Below are 6000 nucleotides of genomic sequence, written 5' to 3'. Positions count from 1 at the left end.
GTTATTACTCATTTATTTTATTTGCCTGTTCTTGTTGATCCTAATTCGTTTTACATAATACTTTTTTTTAATATTATAGGCTGGCCAATCAGATGCCTCAATAAAAGTAGATGGTGTCACGCTAAATGTTCAAAACACTCACTAAATCAAGCTCTACTTGGCTTAATTTTCACTATTCTTAGTGAATCCAATATGGCCTAAGTGTGTACTGGATGTGTCACTCCAAAAATCTCTATTTAGGATTATAAGTAATTACAGTTATTTTTTTCTTACATGTGCATTAAGTTTATTTCTTTTTATCATTGGATTTCTTTTTATTTATGTGGAGTTTGAAATATCTGTGATTGATTTTGTTACATTGTCTACAATATAACAAATAAAATAAAATCAATAAATCAAAAAAGAATACTCTGGGCAAAAATCTATATGTAAATTGTTCATTCTATCACACAAACATATTTTAGTTTATATTATTCAAATCTATTTTTCTCAGAAAAAAATCTACAGTGGCCCATTAAGTCCTGCTTTAATGTATTGTCTAGGTTGCAGGCATGCACACAACATTACAATTTTACTTACTCCTTTGCACTTTCATTAACGCTGTTGCTGAATGGATTACGTCGTCAGATGCATTTATCACACATGTTGTCCCTGTGTAGGAGATTGCGTTCCTGCAATAGAGCGCATGCATGGTGCACTACTCTAATCACAAAAGGAGCTTTACACAGGCTTCATTCACGCAGCTTGCCACAAAAACACCTGCAGACACCTTAAGGGATCTTAGCCTGAAAATCTTGATCTTGAGTTTTTTTATTTAAAAATAATACAAAATAGGTGAAGAGAAACAGTTAGATGTGATAGGTTATTCTAAAAGTTATATGTTTTTATATTTTAATTGTTTCATTTATCAAACAAAGCACTTCTAGACTGAAGTATGTTCTAGAGTGGAGCAAGATTGGCTACCTCCCCAAACTACAAGCTGCTCTGTGCTTACATTTCATTTAATAATCTTGGCTTGGCTGCTGATGTCCTTTTTTTTAATTTAATAACCATGTGTCAACAAATGGAAATAATTTACTAATTTTATTGCATCAGTCCACTAAAATCAAGGTCCCGCCTACTGATCCTGTAATTGATCTAAACACAAAAGTAGCAAATGTCACAGTTGCTCATAAACCACTGGAGGCAGGTTGCAAAATTAGCAAGTAACCATTGACTCCCATGTTAAAACGTTTGATCTTACACCAAAAATGAATGTATGCACAGCCTGGTTTCAGGAATCTCCTCGCGTAAACATTTATCCATATTTAAGGGCATGTTCACTTGATTGGCAGGTAGGTGGGTTCAATCAACCTCACTTTGTCCCACCTGAGTGCCGTTTGGGAATATGGTGCAGGTGGGTGGAGCAAACACAGACCAATGTGCTCGTCCCACTGTAGGTTTCATTTTTGCCATTCAAAATGCAATGGGTGAGATTTTCCATCCAGTTGAACATGTCAATGAGCCAACAGTACTCTGGCCCACCTTTTAATCCTAAACATTCCTAGGACAGCACAAGGGTTGACTGGCCAACCTTAACAGACCCCAAGCACAAAATACATAAATATACCAAACTTTGCCAAATAACAAACTCAAGTTGGTTCATATATCAGACTTAATATATCACTTTTTTCATTTTGAACAGCTTTCCTTAAAACAAGTAGATTTTTTTTTTATAAAAGTTAAAAATAAGGAAAAACATACTGTACCTCTTTCTTATTTGACTGAGATGTCTAATCAGAGTTCTGCTATGAATTTGACCTTTTAAAAAATCTTAAAGAATACTTATATTTCAACACTAAATTACTAAGTCTCGTGGTGCAGCCTTAATGTTTTAAAGGGGCAGGGGGTTCTGTGGTCGACCTCTTTTGGGAAGATTTCGGAGTTGATTCCTGCCTTACCTTCACATGAGTCTAAAGCCTTATTTCCACTGAGGGGCACGGACCAGACCAGTCCCTTTTTTTTTATTTCAATTGAAAAAAAAAAGTCTAAAATTAAAGTAAGAAAATACAGTTGAATCTTTTATTTTTTTACACAGTCACATTATCAACATTCTGCACTTGTCAATATCTTAATTATATAGTAAAGACTGTTATTAACAAATATCATTATTTTCTGCAAATCCATTTAAAAGGCAGAACATGCTTTTTATCCAAGTTAACCTCTGCCATTGTGGTAAACTACCCACACAGTACGGCGGAGCAGGGGGCTTGAACAGCATTAACAGAAAAAAAAAAAAAAAAAAATCAAATTAGATAGCTTTTGTAAAATATCACTAATAGCGTGCATTTCCCTGAGTGTTTATGTGAGGGTAACCCAGTTTTCTGATATAAAAGCTGTAGTCATTTCCCAAACAATGCTTCAATCCTGGATCTTAAATTAAGACCTAACATGTGATTTGCGCTTTACACTGTAAGCCCGGGGTTTATGTAAAGTGTTAAAAGTTGGGCTTATTGGGAAATCTCTTGTTTGCAGAAGTGACACAGTGCTGCTCCGAGCTAATGTGAAGTCATTAACATGGCTTGAGCAGCCTTGTCTGCACCTGGCACCCAGTTTGACACATCTGCCATTTTTTATGTTAATTTACAGGTGTTTAAGTAATCTACTGAAATGTTAGCTGTCTCTTTGGGCACTGTAACAAAATGATCCTATTTTTAAGACCTAATTCTCATTTGCCCTCTCCCACGGGGAATTGCTATGTTAAAGAAAACCTCCTCTTTAGCTGACATCACAGAGAATCAGCTTTGTTGAGTTTGCTATTAAAGATAATTTGGCCAATCTCTTGAGACAAAGGAATGTGATGATTCATTCATTAACTCGCATAGTCATTCATTTATTCCTCATTGAATTTTTTTTTTCTTGACTCAGAAAACTTGATTCACCAAACGACATCACCACATGTGAGCTGCGACCAACAATCAAGCTCAAGGTTGACCTTACTAATTGCCAATTAACCCTGAAATGAGAAACCTGAAACATTTTATCACGTGTGAAGATGGGCCAAGCAGCATGATGTACCGTACAGCCAAACCCGTTCCACAATACATACAGCTTGATCAACTGTTGCTCTTGATTTTTTTTAACGTATTTTCACAAATCTAGCTTATTTCTCTGTCACACTTTTTTTTTCTTTAAATATAGCAGCTGCCTTTCATTTCATTTCTGCTGACTTTGAGGAACCGCTCCTCCTCCAAAGCACTCGAGTTTCCAGTTTAACAAAGTCTCATTTGAACACTCATCCAATGATGTGCTTTGCGAGGCTATTTCCTAGCCTGCAGACAGTGTCCCGAGGTTGTTTACATGCTGACAAAGTCTGTGAATGTGAATTGCAACAGCAGCTTTGCTTGGTGCCAGCTTTGTCCTCACATCTTGTTGAATTAAGTAATAGCTACAAGAGGAGAGCAGAGGAAGTCACCCCTGCTCTTGAGTTAATTTTAGACAACCTCAGAATTCAGTGACTAATGATGTGCTCTTGCTTGTGTCCTAGATGGCATGTCATGCAGCATATATCTAAAAGAAATGACTTGATGCATAGCGCTCAGTGCAGCCTATTTTACTTCTTTTTCTTTTGGGGTTTTTTAATGACTCAGTGACAAAAATGTAGGTGAGATCTAATGATATTTATGATTTAGTGTACAGAATATGTTGAAGTGAGTTATTTTTTATTTGTGCACTATCATTCATGAAAACGTATTTTTATAAGGCTGCTGATGCAAAGTCAGCTCTAAAATATATTGTTTCTGTTATTTTTGGTTTTACGCTGAAAGTGACCATTTTTCATCATGAGTCCCTTATTATCAAGCAGCAAACTAAATGACAGGTTTTGATTAAAAGCTGGGTACGTTAGAATACTTCAGACAGTATATTTAGGATGTCAGCATTCAGTTCACTGCTTTCATAAAGGTACTTTTGGAATAAATAACTTCAAGGTACAGATTTAAACAATAAAAGGCTAAAGCTACAGAACCAGGGAAACATTCAGACCTGCTGTGTATTGATCATGACTTCACTGATTAAGGTTTGCAATTATTGTTGTAGTTGCAATATAAGAGCTAGACCAAATTTATCTTTAACAGCTTTCCTCCTAAAGAGTACATCAAAGTGCCATATATAACTAAATAAATAAAAATAAAAAGTTTTCAAAAACAGCAATCATAATACAAAATATAAATAAATAAAATAAATTAACACATTCCATAAAACAGTCATTAAAATCTGTATATAAAAAAAATGTGGCAATGTAAAAACTACTTTAAGGCTATTATAAAATGAGTTTTGTCTTTAAAGATGGTAAATTAAATATTATATATAACATCATCAATATAATTAAGTAATAAATAAAAACAATAATGTGATTAAGTAAAATAATAATTTCCCCTTTCTAGATAATTACCCTATCAAGGACTCAATAAAATGTAATTCTTTTCTATTCTATATTTCCTTTATTAATCTGTTTTTTTCTATTTGTTTTTGCTGTTAAGTTTAACTGCATTAAATATCCTTCCATCCTCAAAACCTCATGAATAAAGCCTGCTAGAGCCAGGACGGGGTATCCTACACCCCAAACAGGTCGTCAGTCTGTTGCAGGGCTAGACACGCACACCTTGGGGCAATTTGGAGTCACCAATTAACCTAAGAAGCATGTTTTTTTTTTTTTTTTGGCTCTGGGAGGAGGCATGCAAACTCATTCATTCATTCATTCATCTTCTTGTCCGCTTCTTCCCGTTCGGAGTCGCGGGGGCCTATCCCGGCTACTGACGGGGGAAGGCGGGGTTCACCCTGGACAGGTCGCCAGTCTGTCGCAGGGCCTCAATCACACACACATTTACACCTAGGGGCAATTTAGAGTCACCAATTAACCTATGAAGCATGTTTTTGGACAGTGGGAGGAAACTGGAGTCCCCGGTGGAAACCCACGCATGCATGGGGAGAACATGCAAACTCCACACAGAAAGGTCCCAAATCCCCCAGCCGCGATTTGAACCGGGGCTTTTACGCTGTGAGCAAACGTGCAGCCCGCATGCAAACTCCACACAGAAAAGTTCCAGCCAGGATTCAAACCCATCTCTTTTTGCTGCCAAGCAAGAATGCTAACCACGACTCTACCATGCAGCCCCCTGCATAAAACAAAACTTAAACAAAGTGAAATTGCCGTTTTTAGTGGTCGATTTTATTGGCTCAGAATATCAAAGGGAATTGAGAAAAATATATGAAAAAGTATTTCTAAAACCTAATAAAAGTTTGTCATCTTCCTGCTTTGCCAAAAGAGTGGTGTGGTGCTGCCAGCTCGCTTTGTGGGTGTTTAGTGTTTGGTTACAGTTATTGCTGGTGCCAAAAACACACGCCTGCTTAATCTCACTTCCTTAAACATTGCTGATATAACAGGGTCAATTCAGAACTTTCCCACAAAGGAATCATCTTTCCCAGACAAAAGCAATACTCTATATTTTGTGTTTGACATTTAAAATATTGGCTGTCACGTCTGTTCCACATAGTTTGCTACTTTAAGAAAAATCAACCAGTCTGGATGTTCTGGAAAAGAACAAGGCGAGATGGAAAAAATATAGAACAGGCGAGTAAAACTAGGTTAAATTTTTATTTTAGAAATAATATAAATGGGACTTTTTCTCTTCTGATCACAAAAGTGAGCTGTGTCAGGCCTGCTACTGGTGTCCCAGATGGCAGAATAGTCTCTTTTGTCACTTTTATTCTCTAAGAATAAAAGCAACTGTTTGTAAAGCTAATAAAAACAAATAAATGACTAAAATAACAATTACCAAAACGTGGCTTTTACTGGCCAAAATAAAATCACCAGCACAACTCTGTCCAACCAGAAAGTCTTAAAGGAGCTTCGCGTCTATAGTAACAAACACCTGTTTGAGCTGAAATTTATTGAAGACAGGACACAATAGGAAGATATACGGTATTCTTCATCTGAAATGAAAATTGTTTTTCTGATCA

General features: G+C 36.2%; 1 protein-coding gene across 1 annotated transcript in view; it reads left to right on the top strand.

The window, feature by feature from the left end:
* Positions 1 to 6000, top strand: part of eys (eyes shut homolog) — a 91501-nt gene that overhangs the window by 21217 nt on the left and 64284 nt on the right. The gene's annotated exons all lie outside the window — the stretch shown is intronic.

This window comes from Oryzias melastigma, linkage group LG15 (genome assembly GCF_002922805.2).
Source record: "Oryzias melastigma strain HK-1 linkage group LG15, ASM292280v2, whole genome shotgun sequence".
Lineage (NCBI taxonomy): Eukaryota > Metazoa > Chordata > Actinopteri > Beloniformes > Adrianichthyidae > Oryzias > Oryzias melastigma.
Note: the sequence above shows the minus strand (reverse complement) of the source record. Positions and strands in the feature narration are given on the sequence as shown.